Raw genomic sequence first — 20,210 nt, 5'->3', positions numbered from 1 at the left:
GCAGCTGGCGCTTGTGGCGGGAGCAGCGTGCAGAGCCCCCTGACCCTTCTTCCACCTCAGAGCTGCAGGGACACGTGGAGCCGGATAGGGAGCCCCTGCCAGGCCCACCAACCCTCCCACCCCAGCACCAGTGGGAGTCCTGGGCCGCACGCTGCTGCCAACCTGTTTCCCCCAGCACCAGCACCTGGACCACATCCCCCAGAGCACCTGCGGCTCCCCGCCCAAGTTTTAGTTAGGGGTATATAGTAAAAGTCATGGACAGGTCACGGGCTGTGAATTTTTGTTTACTGCCTGTGACCTGTCCATGACTTTTACTAAAAATACCCATGACTAAAATGTTGCCTTATTTATAATGTTACTCCTGGGGGAATTCTGCACCAAAATATTAAAAAAATCTGTGCACAATATTTTAAAATTCTGCATATTTTATTTGGGCACCACCCAGCCCAGATACCCACACCCCTTTCCCCCCCAGAGCAGAGCCATGGGGCAGCCCCTGGCCCAGACACCACCATCCTCCTCTTCCCCACAAAGTCCAGCCATGGGGACCCCCCCAGACACCAGCTGCCCCCCCCCCGAGGCCAGTCGCGGGGCAGCCCCAGAGCCCAGCCGCGGGGCAGCCCCCATACACCAGCCTCCCCCTTCCCCCACGCAAGCCCAGCCATGGTGTAGTCCCCAGCCCAGACACCAGCACTCCCAGAGCCTTTACTCCCCCCAGCTTCTTTACTGTCACACCCGGGTACATGGCGTGCTGAGGCCCTGCCCTTCCTCACCCTTTGCCAGAGCTGGCTGGGTCTCCCAGGCCCTCTCCCATCCCAGGAGAGTGAGGGTCAATGAATGTGACTGGGCACTCCGCTCACTGTAAGATGGACTCTGCAGAGTCCAGCGGCCTCTAGTGGCAGCCAGAAATTCTGCTGGGGAAACAAGGAATTCTGCAAAACTCTGCATTCTGCAGTGGCGCAGAATTCTCTCAGGAGTAATTTAATGTAGCTAGAAAAAGGTGGGGAGAAATGCATGATACATTGGCTCTTCTGCAATTACTACTCAAGGACATTTACTTTGTAAGAAACAATACTTTTTTTAGAGTTCTCTTCTCTTTTAAAAACATGTTATGAAATGAACACACACATTTTATGTCATCAATTTTTTCTGTGCACAAGCCAACAAAAGGATTAAAAGTCAAAGAGTTAGGCTGCAAATTTTATTTACACAGGTATACACACATGCGGCAATACATGCACCTTCCTACACAAAGACACACAGTCTCTTACCCACCTACACACAAATACATACACTGCATGCATGCACACACTTGCCTACATAGAGACATTTTTTCATACACTGTCTTACACACAAGCCGTGGACAACAGACCTCCCCTACACGGACACACAAACTGATTAACATTACACAATAGAACACATACACACACTTCCCTTGTACAGGCACACATTGTGCATACACACACTTCCCTACAGTCATGCATACACGGAATGCATGCAACCCCTACTCCAGGGGTTCTCGAACTGGGGGTCTGGACCCCTCAGGGGGTCGTGAGGTTATTATGTGGGCGGGTCGCTAGCTGTCAGCTTCAACCCCAAACACCGCTTTGCCTCCAGCATTTATAATGGTGTTAAATATATAAAAAAGTGTTTTTAATTCATAAGGGGGGGTCGCACCAGAGGCTTGCTGTGTGAAACGGGTCACCAATACAAAAGTTTGAGAATCACTGCGAAGAGACGCGCTCTCTCACACATGCACCCACGCTTCAGGCAGCAGGGGCAGAGCCCTGCGCTGCCTCAGGACCGGCAGGGGGCGCTGTGGCGCAGGCAGCCTGATGGGGGGAGAGGAGGAAACGGGAAGCCGCGCTGCATGCTGGGAGCTGTCAGTGGCTGCTCCGGTGCTTTCCGCTGTCGGACTCTTCCGGCTCTTGTCGCCCAGGTAACCAGCCCCCTGTCCCGGCCGCGTTACCGGGTTCGGGCACCGCGCGCTGCTCCCCCTCCCTCTCCCCGGCTTGTGCCGGGCCGGGGGCGCGGATCAGCTGGAGGCCGCAGCGGCCCTTTATCCCTCCCGGCCCTGCCTCTGCGAGCGGAGAGGGCGCTGGGGACGTGCGCGGCGCGGCCGGGCCCGGCCCGCCAGACGGGGGGGGCTCTCCGGACACGGGGCTGGGGCCCCTCTACTCCCCCTCGCGCCACAGCCTGACACCCCTCTCCCGTTCGGGGTGTCCCCCTCCCCCGGCTCCACACCCTGGGTATTTCATCCTTCCTCCCCGTCCCCTCTGCACCCCCCTGCCCTGGGTGTCCGCCTCCGTCCGCTCCACACCCTGACCTTCCCCGACCTGGGTGCCCCCCTCCCCTTCCGACCTGGGTGCCCTTCTGCCAGTGCCACGGGTGCCCCCTCCTCCCACACCACACCCTGACCCACCCTGGGTGTCCCACTGAGTTTCCTCTCCCTTTCTCCTCCACCTTCTCCCCTCCCGCCTTCCCCCCGTGCCATACCCTGAGACCCCCCCCCATGTCCTCCTCCCTGCACACTACACCCTAACTCTCGTGCCAGCCCCCTCCACCGCTCTTCCCCTGTCTTGTGTGTCCCCTCTGAGGAGGTCCCCCTGAACCTTCACTACTGCCGTGGGTGTCGTCCCCTGCCTGCTTCCCCCCCGCCCCGTGTGTAAAAAGGGGAAGGAAAGAAATCAAAAATAATGCAATAATCTGTGGAAGGGCTCCCTGTTCCCCGGTGGTCTGTGATTTGCTTTTCAATTTTTTTCTCTTGGTGGTGCAATTCAAGGCAGTGTTTTTAATTTGTAAAGCCATGTACGTTTTGTGAATTATCTATCTTTCTCTCTTCTCCTGCCCCCTTTGCGCTACTGCAATTGCTGAGATCAGCTAAACTTATGCTGTTAGTCCCTATCTTTGCCCCTGCAGAATGTCTTGAGGTTAGGATGCCCAACGGAGAAACACTTGTGCTGCAAGAGCTGGAATCTATTAACCTTCAGGTCATAGTGCAAAGCACATTTTTTGGGGTCAAATACCTGCATGCTTGTGGATATTAGTTGTCAAAGTTTTTCCTATGATGTTTGGAGCAGTACAGGGTTTTGTGGCTGGGTGTGCTTTTACTGCAGGCTGTTTAAATCTAAGATTTGCACCTGGATGCTAAAGTGGGAGATGCTCCAAAAAACACCAAATTCATTTATTATAAACTTTAAATTTTAAACTTTGTTCTTAAAGAAACAGTATTTGTATAAAAACAACAAGGAGTCTGGTGGCACCTTAAAGACTAACAGATTTATATGGGCATAAGCTTTTGTGGGTAAAAACCTCACTTCTTCAGATGCAGTATTTGTATAGTAATATATCACTTGTTTTGTATTAATGTTGCAGTGGTGCCTAAAACATTCCAAAAACATAGGGGGGAGGGATAGCTCAGTGGTTTGAGCATTGGCCTGTTAAACGCAGGGTTGTGAGTTCAGTCCTTGAGGGGACCACTTAAGGATCTGGGGCAAAATCAGTACTTGGTCCTGCTAGTGAAGGCAGGGGGCTGGACTCAATGACCTTTCGAGGTCCCTTCCAGTTCTTGGAGATAGGATATCTCCATTAATAAAAAAATAAATAAAACATGCTGTACGTATACTTAAGAAGAGCTGTGAAGAGTTTACAATCTGAGGGACCTTACCTTTATTGTAATCATGACATTTGTCAAACTCACTCTGTCGTCTTTCATTAATTATCACAAACCTTAAACTTTGCACTTCTCCATCTTTTTATGTGAACATGATGGCTTACGCTGACAATGGTAATTGCTGCTTAGAGCAATACTTGCATTCTAATTCTGAATGTATAATGAGACAAAAGAATGTATGAGATAGAAGGCAGCCATTTAAACAGCAATATTTTCAAATTCCTGTCATGGGACAATAAGTAGCTCCTCCCCCAGGAGTCTCTGGCATCCAATGGCCGCTGGGGGAGAGAGGTGCTGATTGGCCAGCGTTCCTCAGTTCCTTGGATTTAACTCAACGAAAGGGTCATGTGGAGCTTCTTACAGCTCCGTTTGAGCAGTTCACCCCACTCACCTGAATTAGGAATGGGAACCCAGCCTAACAGATGCTATGGATCTAGCTGTTTGCCTGTTTAGAGGATGTAGAAGAAATTTTTTTCTCCAATGGGCCAACTAGTAGAGGACCAGGGAGATTATTTTGTTTTGCCTTCCTTGCAGCACCATCAAGCCACAGTGGATTAAGTAGGAATGTGCTTAGTACCTAATTGAGGTACTGGGGTGGAGTTGCTTATTCATCGCAACATTTGACCGGTTTCCAGTGCAGTTAAGTGAATTAAAATGAAAGTAAAAGATTTGGGATTTTGGTGATGGGCCTTGGGCTCATGTGATAGGGTGAGACCTTGTGGCTCTCATGGGCCAAGGTCCCCACCCTGCTGCACCCTCTGTCCTCCTCAAGGGAGGGGAGCAGTCCTAGGACTCTGAGAGAGCTGAGTCTACGCCAGGTTATGGGTTATATGGCAAGGAGCCCTGTAACCCGGGAGCTAGTGATGGATTATACAGTAAGGAGCCCTGTAACCTCAACACTGGAACCAATTAAATCCCCGGTATAGGAGAGTATGGGTGATGGGTTAAAGTTTAATAAAAGTTGCAGCCTGCTGCTTAATTCCATGTGTCTGTCCTCATTTTGCTGCTGCATCCACATCAGTAGGTAATATCCTTTTTTTGCAAACTGAAGCTACATCTACAGTACCAGTGCTACAGCTGCACCTTATGCTGCTGTAGACTAGATGCTTCCTACATGAACTGAGTTTTTTTTTTTCCCCATTGATGTAGTTATTTCACTGTTCTGAGAGGCAATAGCTAGCTGGACTGAAGAATTCTTCTATGGACCTAGTTGTATCTATAGTGGGGGTTAGGTTGATCTAACAATAGTGGTCACGGCATGAAATTTTTCACAGCCTTGAGCAGTGTAGCTAGGTTGATCTAATTTTTAAGTAGATCAGGTCTTAGGAAAAAAATATACCAGTTGAGATACAAAAATATTTAATAGTCTTAAAAATATGCAGTCTTTAAAATGGTATCTCCTTTACTTAAGCCAACTCTGATGTATCAGAGTTTATGGTTGTGTGTGCTTGATTCATTTTACTGTAAATGGGAGTTGACATTCCATGAATTCAGGGAACCTGGAAATGAGAGGTGGGGAGGAAGGTTTATAATCCTAACGTGGTGCCTTGTTTGTCGTGGTTATTGGTGGCATTCAACACGTTGTTAAAATGAAATGCCAGTGAATGTTTATATCATGCAAAACTGCATCTATCCTACCTCTTTCCTTTGCCCTGTCATGCTAGAAATTATTTTGTGATGGTACATTGTAATGAATGATCACAGTAACACCTTATGTAAATTAACTCAAGCTTACTTTGTTTGGGTCTGCTTCTGCCTAGCCACTGAAAGTTTGTTCACTGAGTAGTCTTCTGCCAATTTCACTCTAATGGAGCAGCATAGATTTTAGATATGCAGTGACCAGAAAAGACCCAAAAAGGGCATAGGAAGAATGCAGACTAATTCCAGAAAAGGTTTGAGGAAGGGGGTGGTGGTGGTAAAGAAGAGACAGCCCCAGAAATAACCAGATGTGAGGAGTAGAGCATGGAGGGTGACAATAGAATTGAATTGCTTAATATTAAAGTGGAGACTTTGAGTTTCTTTTGTCTATCAGATTAGCAGATGAACACAACTAAAAAATCTCTTCTAGTTTTTTTTTTTTTATTTTCTCCATTTCAAAGTTTATGGGAGGAAAAGGAAATGATGTTAGATCAAATGTATTACCAATCTCCGAAAACCAAAAATGCAAATAAAGCACTGAACCATTCAAAAAATGAGTTTGACTACCACCATAGTGCTATTTTAATTTTTCTGTTTTAAACAGTTTAACTGTTGATTCTTTCTCTCAATATTATGACCACCAGACCTCCACAGTATGCTTATCTGTTACAGAGATTTTAGAACAAGTGGCAGAACTGTCTATTGACTTGTGAAGGATCTCAATAGATTTCCCGCCAGAAAGTTCTGCTCCTTTAGAAAGGGAACAAATGTTGAAAATATACATGCTCTATTTAGCAGTCTTTACTAACTAATTGTATAGTCCCTGATGCATGAAAGCATTTAAGCAAGTGCTTGACTAAGCATATGAGTAATCGCATTATGTCAATAGGACTACGCATGTGCTTAAGTGCTTTGATGGATTGAGGTCATAGTATCACATGTAAAAGAGTAGTGAATTTAACCTGAGTTAGTTTTAGTCTCCTTTCTTTTTGGATTCAGTTTTGAAGGGGGATAAAAAAGTGGAATATTTGTTTGCCTAAATTCTAGTCATAGAAGAGGTCAGATAAAGATTTACACTCTAATTAATAATCCCTTTATAAACCATGAATAGGATATATGAAATGAAGTGCTCTGCAAAACAGTCATAATCTCAAAAATGTTTAGGAACATGTCATATGTGATATAATTTCTTAATAAAAGTAAATAGGTTGGTAATATTTTGGCGCAACAAGATACATAACATGGAATGTCGGACAAGGGCGTTAGTCCATGGACATGTTTGGAGGTTCCAAGAACACACACAGGTTTTTCTTTTGTTTTGTTTTTTAACTACTAAGATAAAATAAGGCTAAGAGGTATGACTTCTGGCAAAATGTGTCAATCAATGTGGGGAACAAATACACTTGCCCTAAACAAGTGGAAAAAAGACTTCTGCCTCACTAAGCTTCATAGATTTTTTTTTCTGTGATGAATCCAATGATTTGCATAAATTGCATATATAGAGAAAATGACTGAATGCCAGCTACTTAGATGGGGAAGAAGTGATACGGCTACTTCGAATGCAAACCTAAAAGTGATGAGGATTAAAATCTTTACATTGTATTGGTTCCCAGTATGACTTTATAATCTAGGTTTAAGATATGATAATATTTGTATTTTCTTAAACAAAATCAGTAAAACACGTACAACTTTTGGAATTTTCCCCAAAATATTGGTGTAGTATCCTAATGACAGTAAAATTGGAGGAGAGAATATTTCAGCTTTGTTTCCTTGCCACCTTCTTTGAGGTACAGTATTTAGATATTCAATAGGTAAAGGTGAAGTGAATTTGTTCCAGTTCAGTAGTTTGATAAAAATGTTTTTTCAATCTGGAAAGAGATATCAGGCCCATTTGATGAAAGGTTAATCTCACATCTACTCAAAGATGCATATTATGAAAATTCACTGACAAAACTTTGTTAATACAGAGTTACGGTTGCCTGGTGGCGTGTCGTGTTCTTCAGAACATCATTTGCAAAACGTAACCCTTTGAAAACCAGGAAATAGAGTTAAGGAACAGAATAGCTGTTCTGTAATAAATAAGTACTATATGTATGTATCTATATGATCCATTTCTGAGTAGCATCTGCTCTTACTTTATTCCAAGATCAGATTGTTAAACAGTGGTTCAGTATAGAATGTTAGTGGGTGGTTGAAAAAGATCCCCATCCATACACCTAAGTCAAAATGTTTCAGCTTCACAGAATAAGGTATAGATCAGTTGTTAGCTGCTGCTCTGTCAACCAAGGACCAGTGCAAGTGATGTGTTATTTGCATTAACATAGCTTGAGGAATTTCTGGGTATGTAAGTAATGTTTAGTATCAGAGGGGTAGCCGTGTTAGTCTGAATCTGTAAAAAGCAACAGAGGGTCCTGTGTTCTTCCAGAAGTGTTGAAGTGATCACTACTGATAACTTTGGGAAGGGAGACAGGGATAGTTAATATTAGAATTTGTCAGTGGAATTGTTAGGACAGCAGTCTGGAGATTTAATTAGGAGGATGTGGAGGATTATATTTAAGGAAACAGTGGAAAATGACTTTACAAATGCAATATGTGTCAAAGAAGAAAATTAAACAATATTAGTAATTTAAATTGTAGAAAGAACGATGATAATAGTTCTGTGAGTTGGCATGTAGAGAAACTTTGGAAAAAAAGAGAGACCTGCTAAACCTGTCAAAATAGATGGGTCATATGTTGATTCTTCTTCCTCATATGTATTATTCAATGAGAAGGAAAAAAAATCCAATTCTGAATCTCATAGTTTGAATATTGATACTCCGGAGCCATCTGTTTCAAACAAAATATTAATACACAATGGTCAAGAGGGGGAAAAAAGAAAAAAAAATTAAAAAAGCATGGAGTAGAAAAGGAAGACAGATTCAAGCAAATATTTCCCATTTGGCTGTAGATTGTCCTTATTAAAAGCAAATGGGAATTTATAAATAAGGTCAGAAGAATAAACAGGCATCTTATGATATTTGCATAGAGTAAAATCCGAGATGTTAAATTTGAGAATTTGTTGATTTGGCTTTTTGTATCTAAAATAGATGTTGCCATTTCTGCATTGGCAAAAAATACAGTAAACTTCGCAAAGGAATAATTTGTTACTATAGAAAAGACAGAAAGGAAAATACTCTCTCAGGGAAAAAAGTATGAAAGATCTTTAAGTGCTGGTTGTCAGATCCAGTGAAGATGACTATTAAAATTCCTGAGCAGACCAGAACAAACTAATCAACAGATAACCTTCCTCAATATGACATGATGGCTGTCGAAAGGAAACCTATTGGACTCAAGGAAAAATTACTATCCTTAAAGCAAACGCTTTAGTGTAGATAATATTCTAACATTGGTGTAGTGAAAGAAGAATTAACCCTAGAAGAGGTCATGCTATTCATTTATTGGACTTTCTTTGAGTGTGCATGTCTTCAAGTCTTAGTGATAATGTGATAAAAGTTCAAGTGACAGTATTGGGTTATCATTAACACAGATACAAAGTTAGCTTGTTTTATTGATGACCTTTCAGGGTCCCTTCCAGTTCTATGAGATAGCTATTCATTTTTTCATTTCCTAATTTATTTTTTTAGAAGTGGTAAATGTGATAAAAATTGTATGATTTGGATTCTGTGTCAGATTATTTTTAATACTAAAATTATTATTTCTGTTACAGTAATGCTTAGAGGCCTCAGCTGAGATCAGGCTCCCTTTTTCCTAAGCACTATTACATACAATAAGAGACAGTACTGACCCTGAGGAGCTTTTCCTCTAAGTAGAAAAGACAGAGGGTGGGAGAAAGGAACTATTGTTATCCTCATTTTAGAGATGGGGAACTGGAATCAGGTTTTCAATTGGAAGACTAATGTTTTCATTTTATTTTTTTATTTAATAAAGTGTGTAATACTGTTTAATACAGTTTTTAATATTATGCAGAACTGTTTTTAAAAAAGGGGATGGGGAGGTTAAATATCACCTGAGTGTCACAAATCTTTTTCTTCTCTTTAAGAAGATGACTCCTGGAGACTTCTGGATTTCCCACTTGTAGTGAGAAGTCTGTGGACACTTATTTTGTCAAAGGCAGTGGGAAATGTACTTTGTGTGTTTTTTTTTTTTAATGTAAAAATAATTAAATCTCTGAGTTTGCTTTATTTTAATCATAAAAATGTGTTGTGAAGCTAGAAGTACAGTAGGGAAGTTAATTGCTGAAAGTATTTGAAATATTTATCCTATTTATCCTCACCTGAGCTGCCTTAGACTGCTCAATTAGGTATTGTTTAGTTAGTTAGTTATTAGCCTCAGTGAACTCTTATCTGTTACTGCCTGGACTCTGGACCTTATAAAATAGGGGTGGTTGGGAGGAAGGGACATTCTTTTACAGCTTGTATATTACAATGTATCTAATTTCCTTTAGTCTTCATTATTTTGGAATGGTCTCTGGAGTACATCCACAGCTTGGATGGGTCATTCAGTCGTTGTTCAGAGCTTCAGTTTGTAGCAAAATTCCTTCAGAGGTAAGAAGCAGGATTGAAGACAAAGTGGAGGTGTTTCTAGGGACTTTTATAGCTTTTGCTATGTGGAGGGCATTCCATTGTCTTTACTGTGGAAAATCACAGCAACAAGATGGAGTTTGGAGTTACACGGGCAAGTCACATGTCCATGCATTTCGCCTAGTCTCAGCAGGAAATTCCATTAAGTGTAGATGGGCGTCTCCCATGGTCTATTGTCAGTTAAATGTTCTTTTGATGGGCCACTCAATTTGAATAGACCCTCCAAGATGTGCTGGCTAATTACTTCGTGGGCATTACCCCAGGAGCAAACATTTGAAATCCAGGTATAGAGCCAATACTTATAACTTTTAAAATGATATATGCATACAGATAGCATAATCATAACCTTTTCATAGATACCTCACTCGACAACCTTTGTACAATATTTGCTGCAAATATATAACAGTGGTTGCAACAATGATCCATATCGTCATATTCTAATCAGATAATGTCACAGGGTGTCAACAAGCATGTGGACCAGGGGCATCCAGTGGACATAGTGTACTTACATTTTCAGAAAGCCTTTGACAAGGTCCCTCACCAAAGGCTATTACGCAAAATAAGCTGTCATGGGATAAGAGGGAAGATTTCTCTCATGGATCAGTAACTGGTTAAAAGATAGGAAACAAAGTAGGAATAAGTAGTCAGTTTTCAGAATGGAGAGAGGTAAATAGTGGTGTCCCCCGGGGGTCTGAACTGGGACCAGTACTGTCCAACATATTCATAAATGATCTGGAAAAGGGTAAACAGTGAGGTGGCAAAATTTGCAGATGATACAAAACTACTCAAGATAGTGAAGTCCAAAGCAAACTGCAAAAAGTTAAAGGGGATCTCACAAAACTGAGGGATTGGGCAACAAAATGGCAGATTAATTCAATGTTGATAAATGCAAAGTAAGGCACATTGGAAAACATAATCCCAACCATACATATAAAACAATGGGGTCTAAATTAGCTACTAACACTCAAGAAAGAGATCTTGGAGTCATTGTGGATAGTTCTCTGAAAACATCCACTCAATGTGTAGTGGCAGTCAAAAAAGCTAACAAAATGTTGGGAGTCATTAAGAAAGGGATAGATAATAAGACAGAAAATATCATGTTGCCTCTATATAAATCCATGGTACACCCACATCTTGAATACTGTTTGCAGATGTGATCACTCCATCTCAAAAAAGATATATTGGAATTGGAAAAGGTTCAGAAAAGGGCAACAACAATGATTAGGGGTATGGAACAGCTTCCTTATGAGGAGAGATTAAAAAGACTGGGACTTTTCAGCTTGGAAAAGAAACGACTAAGAGAAATATGATAGAGGTCTATAAAATCATGACTGGTGTGGAGAAAGTTATTTACTCCTTCTCATAACACAAGAACTAGGGGCCAGCAAATGAAATTAATAGGTAGCAGGTTTAAAACAAACAAAAGGAAGTATTTCTTCACACAGTGCACAGTCAACCTGTGGAACTCCTTGCCAGAAGTTGTTGTGAAGGCCAAAACTATAATAGGGTTCAAAAAAGAACTAGATAAATTCATGGAGACTAGGTCCATCAATGGCTATTAGCCAGCATGGACAGGGATGGTGTCCTTAGCCTGTTTGCCAGAAGCTGGGAATGGGTGACAGAGATGGATCAGTTGATGATTTTCTGCTCTATTCATTCCCTCTGAAGCACCTGGCATTGGCCACTGTTGGAAGACAGGATACTGGGATAGATGGATCTTTGGTTTGACCCAGTATGGCCGTTCTTATGTTCTCCCTCAGCAGACCAAGCAGAAATCTGGCGGAACACGTGACCCTACATGCCCCCCATGCATCGTCTATGGGGTTAATGAGTTACAGATTGTTGTAATAGGCCAGAGATAGAGTATCTTTATTAAAACCATGATTTTTAGTGTCTAGCAAGGTTATGAACTTAAAAGTATTGTGCAGGTTTCTTTTGAGGATGGGAACTAGTAGGTCAGATCTAGAGCGATCCCTCTTGAAAGTTTGTGTCTCTCAAGTTGGTCCAATAAAAAGTATTACTTTGTCCACCTTATCTCTCTCACTTAAAATATGGGATTCTGCCCTAGCTAAACTTCAGAATGTTCTTCAGGGGTAGTCCTAAGTAAAACACATTGCAGTAATAGAACATGGATGTGAAGCAACCTATTGTGAGGACTGTATCAGAAAGGAAAGAGAGCAACCCAACCTCTTGGTCAGCCAAAGACAAAGAAATACTTTAGTTGCCACTGATACCTAAGAATCTAGGCACATTCAGAAGTTTAATAACACTGGTATTGCAAAACACTTTCACAAACTTTTGTCATAAACCCTCAATAAAAGGAGAATGCACAACTCTGGCTAGCTCCTCTGGTTCCTTCTACCAGTTAGCATCACATAAGGATTAAACTTAAGATACACACCTGGATGAAAGCTACCTATATTGGATAACACACTGATAAAGAGGCGACTATTAACTCTAGGCTTTCTTGAAAAGTCATAGAGCTGATTATCAATTTATTGACATTTTTGGCTGTGGCCAAAATCACCTCAGTATTTCCCTGTAAAGGCGTGGGAAGTTCCTGCATGCCCTCCTGTGGCCAGTTGTGGCACTGCAGGGGAGCCTCACCTTATTTTCCCCAATTAGGCATCGCCAAAATCACGTTAGCAGAGCTGGGAAAGGAGAATCCAGTACATAACAACACAATAGCATGTCTTCTTTAATAAGGTTTCAGGACAGGAGCAATTACAACAAAGGGTACGTCTACACTTACCGGAGGGTCCGGCGGCAGGCAATCGATGTTCTGGGATCGATCCCGGAAGTGCTCGCCGTCGACGCCGGTACTCCAGCTCGGCGAGAGGAGTATGCGGCATCGACAGGGGAGCCTCCCTGCCGCGTCTGGACCCGCGGTAAGTTCGGACTAAGGTACTTCGAATTCAGCTACGTTATTAACGTAGCTGAATTTGCGTACCTTAGTCCGAAGTGGGGGTTTAGTGGGGACCAGGCCAAACAGTATGTAATGTTCTCACCTCAGAACCCTGGTTCAAAGCTTCCAAACTTAGTCATCAAACAAAGTGTCTGAGTCTGGTTAGACTAGTCTCCTGGATGCTGGGAGAGAGAACCCTCTCCCTTGTCCAGATTCCTGTTTAAATAGCCCATCCTAAGGTTGGGCAGGCCTCGTTGATTACATACTAGGCTGTCCTGGCTATAGGCTCCAGCCTGTCCCTTAAAGTGAGATACAAATTTTATTAAGATGATGTTTAAATAAATAAAAAAAAATGGTACAGAGTTTAAGCGTAGAAGTTTCTGGTTATCAGAGAATAATGTACAGATTATCAAGGGGTGCGAAGTTTGGTTTAAGATTGGCTGGCGGAAGTACACTCCTTCACACTCCTAGGGAAGCTAACGTACACATTAAACAGAAGAAGTGATAAAAATTGATGATTCTCAGGGCACCCACGACTGAGTCACCTTGTTACCCCTTCTCTCAAGTGTGAGGGAATCTTGCTTGAGCTTACTTGGGTATTAGCTCCCTGACACCACCAGCTTGTTAGCCACCCAAGCACTCTCCTTTGGACTCTGTCACCACTTACTTTGCCTTGCAGGTTAACAATAGGTGCACCCCTGGTGAAACATTCCGCTGTCATGCCCAGCCTTTTATCCACTGAACACTGACAGTAATACCCTGTCCCCAAAAGAACAATATGCACACCAGTTTGTATTATTCAACCCAGAATCAGCACCTTGCTTCATATCAAAGCTCTTAGGTATATTTATAGTGAAAACCAGGATACATTTATTAGTAAAAATTCAAGATTAAAGTGATAGTGAGTAAGGGTATTAGAAACAAATGGTTAGAGATAAAACAGAATTGTAAAATGCTGTCTAGAGACTAAACTTAGCCTCCTGGCTAAAGTAATTTTATCTAACCCAATGTTGTCTTCAGCTTTTCAACCAAACCTGGCTGAGATCCCATTTTCATAAATATAAGCACACTGCCTGTTTACTTCCTAGGTATAGGTTGCAGGGGTTTCTTGTTTGCCTCACAGATATACCCCCAAATCTTATTGTCTTTGTACACAGGCAGGATAACTACTGGTGGTTTATTTTTCCTGTGTGCTGCTTCCCTGTTGACTTCACTCTTCCCTGTTCACTTCTCTTACTAACTTCTGACTTTATATGTAAATGGATATCCATTGTTTGATCTTACAATGCTTAATGTACATTTTGACAGAGAGATGTACATTTCTTACATCCTGTTTGGAGAAAAACCTGTTTTGTAACCTTCCTTGATATAGACTTCAAAATCATTTTTTCAGTATATAAACATAATTCCTTACATAGTGCTTGTACATACATTTTACAATTATATTAATGAGCAGTGTAATTCTGGCTTTGATGATGTACGTACCAGAATCAAGATATTCCTGTAACCCCCTCACCAGGTGGCATTAAGGCAGAGGTGGGTAAACTATGGCCTTCGGGACCTTCCTGCCCAGCCCCTGAGCTCCCGGCCAGGGAGGCTAGCCCCCGGCCCCTCCCCTGCTGTCCCCTCCTCCCCCGCAGCCATGCCATGCCGCCAGTGGGCGGCATGGCTGGCTCTGGCCGGGCCCCTCGGCTGCGAGCTCCTGCTGCTCTGAGCGGCATGGTAGGGGGATGGGGAGTGAGGGGGTTGGATAAGGGGTGAGGGCCCCGGCGGACAGTTAGGGTACAGGGAGCAGGGGGCAGTTGGATGGGGCAGAGGTTGGGGGGTGGTGGTCAGGGGACAGGGAACAGGGGTTGGATGGGGATGGGAGTCCTGGGGGGCCTGTCAGGGGGTCGGGGTGTGGATAGAGGACTGGGAGCAGGGGGGGTTGGTTAAGGCGTGGGGTCATGGGGGGGGCGGTCAGGGGACAAGGAGGGGGACGGGTTGGATGGGTCGGAGTTCTGAGGGGGGCAGTCAGGGGGTGGAGCGGATAGAGAGAGGGGGCCAGGTTGTTTGGGGAGGCACGGCCTTCCCTACTTGGCCCTCCATACAGTTTTGCAAGCCCAATGTGGCCCTCGGGCCAAAAAGTTTGCCCACCCCTGCATTAAGGGATTCTTGGATCACAATGGGACACCATGCAGCCCTGTGTCTGAGGGTCTTTGGGGAGGATAATTAGTGGTTCTGAAAAACAGCATGGTTCTTCTAAAACAACCATGTCTGCCCTTACCAGGTGTCACAGGAAAGTGAATACCACCTCAACAATCAGTTGTGTTAAGGTCTCCAACTTTTTTACTGGCGACCCCTTTCACATCGCAAGCCTCTTGAGTGCGACCCCCCTAATAAATTAAACACCCTTTTAATATATTTAACACCATTATAAATGCTGGAGGCAAGCGGGGTTTGGGGTGGAGGTTGACAGCTCGTGACCCCCTTGTAATGACGTTGCAAGCCCCTGAGGGGTCCCGACCCCCAGTTTGAGGACCCCTGTGTTAAGGGATGATCACTAAATAAATAACATGGACAAATAACATATTAAAAGGAGATCCACAACCAAAGTGGTTTCCTTGTCAGACTGACAAAAATCTATAGGTATCCAGAATTGGCCAGTCACTGTTTTGTTAATAACTTTCCTCAAGAATGGGATGTTGGTGACAGGGTCAAGGCTGTTAGCGTCAAGCAATGATGACTTGAACATACCCACAAACTGTGGTTTGTAGATCTATTTGGCATCTTTCGTTCCTTAAGAGGCATTAATAATCCCCAGTGATAATGTGCTTGGGGTTCTTTCTGTTGACAGTTTGCCAGCCATGAAGTGGAAGTGGGTTTGTTTAACAAGCAATTGAATAGATTTATCTAGAATCTGTGGGAGACTGGGTGAAACTTAATTCTGAAAAAACTGCATATGTGCCCCATCCTGTCAGGATGCTACACCTACAGAAAGAGACAGATTGCTCTCAGTCTAAATGATCATAACAGCAAAGTAATTTGAAAAATCTTCAAAGAGATAGCTGGCTCTGTTACTGAGTGAAGAGTGTAAGAGACAAGCAAATAAATGATTTGTTCAGTGTTGTACGTTTGTGATGGTGCAACAGGGAAACCAGATGTTTTTCCTAAGTTATTTGTGTTTGAGCAATCAAATTTAATTATATATTTGATTCAAGGAACTTTCTAAGTTAGAAGCCATGAACAAAACAAAACAAAACATGGTATGGAGGGGGTCATATTTCTGTATTAATAATGTGAATTAAACACAAACATAGTGAGAACTAAAAGACTTGGTGTATCACATTCAAAGAGATTAACTGTCTCCACACATTTTGGCTTCATTAACCACTTATAGGAGGCTAATTTTCTTAAGTAGGGAATATAAGAAAAGGAAATATAAATAAGAAATATAAGGAAGTTCTGCATGAGACATATTTGCTCCATTGTTGCATTTTAGGAGACGATACTATTATTGAGCTTTAATAATGTTGTACTGAATTATTAGAACTATACAGCTTGACAACATTTTTGTTGCATCTTTAGTTTAGTTGTAAATCAACGTAAAGAAAAAATAATTGTTAGAGTACATGATAGAAATGAAAAATAAAAAGGTTAAAAATGAGATTGTGATACAAGGCCTTCATGCTGACAAAATAGAAATGGAAGAACAAATGCATTCCTTATTTCTCACACATTAAAGTGAGACTGTAACATTACAGTAACTCCTCACTTAACGTTGTAGTTATGTTCCTGAAAAATGCGACTTTAAGTGAAACAACGTTAAGCGAATCCAATTTCTCCATAAAAATGAATGTAAATGGGGGGGTTAGGTTCCAGGGAATTTTTTTTTTGCCATACAGTACAGTACAGTACTATAGTCGGGAGGTGCCCCCACCTTACCCCACACAGGCACAGCCCACTGGCACTGGAGACAATGAGGCAGGCAAGGAGGCTGAAGGTGCTGTAGGCTAGGAGAAGCACGTTGCGCAGCAGCAGCGGCAGCTTCGCCTACTCTGCAAGCACCAGGGGTGGGGGGCTCAACCCTGGGCCCGCCCACGCCACCCCTTCCACCAAACCCCCACCCTTAACCCGCCTCTTCTTCCCCTCCCTCCCCCTTCACTCCGCACGCCGCATCCTCACTCCTCCCCCTCCCTCCCCTGCCTCCTGCCCGCAGCAATCAGCTGGCTTGCAGCGTTCAGGAGGGAGGGAGGGGGGAGGTGCGAGGACACGGCACGCAGGCTCCCCCCTCCCTCCCCTGCCTCCTGAACACCACAAGCCAGCTGATTGCCGTGGGCAGGAGGCAGGGGAGGGAGGGGGGAGGTGCGGTGCATCCTCGCTCCTCCCCCTTCCCTCCTGCCCGCGGCAATCAGCTGGCTTGCGACGTTCAGGGGGCAGGAGGGAGGGGGGAGGAGAGAGGACTCAGCGTGTAGACTCCCGCCTCCCTCCCCTGCCTCCTGCCCGTGGCAATCAGCTGGTTTGCGGCGTTCGGGAGGCAGTGGAGGGAGGGGGAGCCTGCGCGCCGAGTCCTCGCTCCTCCCCCCTCCCTCCTGAACGCCGCAAACCAGCTGATTGCTGCGGGCAGGAGGCAGGGGGAGGAGGGGGAAGGCGCTGATCCGCGGGGTCTGTTGGCGGGCAGGAGGTGCTGGGGGAAGGGGCGTAGGGGAGCTGATAGGGGGCTGCCAGCTGTGGACAAAGCAGGCAGCCAAACGACATTATAGTGAAGCATTGCACAACTTTAAATGGAGCATGTTCTGTAATTGAGCAGGGACATAAGATCGAAACAACATTAAGCGAGAGGACGTTAAGTGGGGAGTTACTGTATTTTTAATGTTATATTTTTCTCCTATTGCACATGTTGACAGATTTATTTGAAATTATACAAGTTTCTTTCAAAAAAGACAATAAACTTTAATCATGACTACTGTATGCAAGTTTATGGCAAGAGTGTGGTTACTTTTATTATAAATTAGGGTATTTTAAAAATAAATGGTACAGGGAAGCTGGGGTCTGTTATTGAAAAGACTATGAAATGAAAAAAGGCAAAACTTTCCCTTGGGGTGGTTAATTTCTGTTACTGTAATAACTTGCAGTTCTTATGTAACATGCCAGATCAAATGTCCCAGAGCTGGGACAATTCTTTCAGATCACATTATAGTTAAACCAGGCCTTCTCTTGAATTTGTATTTATGCTCAGGGTAGATGCATGGAGGAATATTGGTAAAGGTACACTGAAATCTAATCCATTCTAGATGCAGAAGACATTGTCACACTACATTTTGCTGTATTGACACTTCAAATAATAATGGTAATACTTCGCAAAATCAGTTGTACAGAAGTCACATTGGGTAAATGTTTTAATAATAACAAAACTTACTAGGTCATTAGTAGCTGGAGATATTTTTTATTCTGTTAATTTTTCAGAAGAAATAAATAAAACTCAACATTAATTCAATTAATCAAATGTATGATGGGTTGAAATAATCTCTATCTAATACAGATTATATTTGATAATCTAGTAGAGTAGTAATTTGGAATAAAATATCCCAGTGGAGGATAAATATGGAACCTTAAGGACACTTAAATTGATTTTTTCCCCATATTTTTTATTTTAAAATAATTGTGATTAAATGTAGTGCTTGTAAAAGGGACTGGATTTACAGCACTGTAGTTTCTTTATCCACAGAACATGTATAGCACATACAGTGATTAGTGAAAGTTTTCCCCACATTGACAAGGTACAGCAGGGAAGTGAGTCTCAGGCTAAATGGGAGAGGGTTAGGGAAAGTGGCTCTATTCTTGAATAGGATAAAGTAAAATATAATCTATATATCATAATTATGAAGAAACATAACAATGCACATATTAGCAATTAAATAATACTATCATTTCATTAGTGTCAAGTAGTGGGCACTTGACCAATTTCTAAACATGTAGATTATTTAATTACAGGCTACTAATTGTCATATTTGTATAGGGAAAAGAGCCAGGAAGATATACTGAACGGCTGATATTTAAATCAGGATTAAGGTCTCCAGGAAAACAGACACATTGTTCTTTAAGTAACATATAATAGTCCTGATCTTCTGTTTCTAAATAAGACTCCATATTCTGGGGCTCTCACTCTTTCACACAAACATTTGTGGGTTGGGGGACGGGAGCCTGGAAGGGAAGTCTCTCTCCCCACCAAAATATAAGTGGCTTTGTTGTACATAACGTGTAGCTGGATAAAGAAGAGATGCTGAAATATTTTTAACCTAAGAAACATTTATTCACTGAGTCAGTTCTTTCCTCCATTCCTCTGTGCTAGTGCTAAAGTCTGGAAAAATCCTGCTGCTTTTGTATGTTTATTCTTTCTTCTCTTTTACTGCTGTTAATATTTTATTTCATTTTTGGAGTTCAAACATTGACAGTCATTGTATCCCTGGGGACTTTGTTCTCTGTGTAAAATGGATCTTTTTTCGCATTTAATTCAAAGGAAAGATTGTTACTTTTATGAAATGTTGTTTAATAGAATTCAAGCCCTTAACTTCAGTGGGGAATCCCAGAATGCATCAATTGGCACTCTCATTGAGCATATTTGCTTCATTAAACATTTGTATTCTACTTTCCTCTTCTGTCCTGCCACAGAGAAAATAAAGGGCAATCATCATTATTGTTCCTTCCACCAGGCAGCAAGGATGCAAAAGATTCGTGAATCCAGCCTTTATATATAGGCCCCATCTGTCCTATGTCCCTTCCTTCCAGTTTGTTTGCCTCCTTGTATCTAGAAGCATATGTCTGTTTTTTGTCTTTCCTTCTTCCTTTAGTTCTCATTCCTGTTTTATTTTCTAGGGATAAGTAAGAAAAGAAAAAAAAGGGGGGGGGGGCAAAATTGACTGGCTCATCTTGACTGTATCTGCTAAGTTCACTTGGTTCAACTGTTGAAACCCAATGCCCTGTTTAGCTGTGTCTTCACTGAGTATTATAATGGAAGCTTGAGGGTACAACTTTCTCCTTTTCCCCCAGTTACTGAAAGGGCTGAGACAGAGGTGGTGATATTGCTTGCTAATGGGTGGACTCATTACTCATGTTTTTCTGGCTTGATGAGCATGGTGATTGATCTCCCTATATGTATCCCAAAATATGAGATTATCTGCCCTACGGCTTTGTTCTCTTCAGCTACCCACAGCGCCTCAGGTAACTGTATTGAAGTTTATGGAGTAGGGTTCCATAGAATAGGGTTTCTTGCTGAGATTGCCAAGTGCCTGATGAATGGCAGAAAATTTTCCACATTTTGTGTTACACATCTTGGACAATAAGAAGACATTTATTAGATAGTATAATTCAAGAAGCATTCATTTTCTGATTCCTTCAGAATGTTTTTGACTTCCTTGTAACAGTTTCCAAGGAT

At 42.7% G+C, this 20,210-nt stretch overlaps 1 protein-coding gene across 5 annotated transcripts in view; it reads left to right on the top strand.

The window, feature by feature from the left end:
• The first annotated feature begins 1,863 nt into the window (after positions 1 to 1,863).
• Positions 1,864 to 20,210, top strand: part of DOP1A (DOP1 leucine zipper like protein A) — a 101,500-nt gene continuing 83,153 nt past the window's right edge. For 4 of the 5 annotated variants that reach the window (XM_026654453.2, XM_026654449.2, XM_026654457.1 and 1 more), the window contains exon 1: positions 1,913 to 1,939. The gene's annotated coding sequence lies outside the window, so the exon portion shown is untranslated. Of the gene's footprint in view, positions 1,940 to 20,210 lie in introns of all 5 variants that reach the window. The other variant, XM_026654451.2, reaches the window with a different exon arrangement.

This window comes from Terrapene carolina, unplaced genomic scaffold, assembly GCF_002925995.2.
Source record: "Terrapene carolina triunguis isolate 2854851 unplaced genomic scaffold, T_m_triunguis-2.0 Scaffold42, whole genome shotgun sequence".
Classification (NCBI taxonomy): domain Eukaryota; kingdom Metazoa; phylum Chordata; order Testudines; family Emydidae; genus Terrapene; species Terrapene triunguis.
The sequence above is the reverse complement of the archived record's forward strand: the minus strand, read 5'-3'. Positions and strand labels throughout refer to the sequence as shown.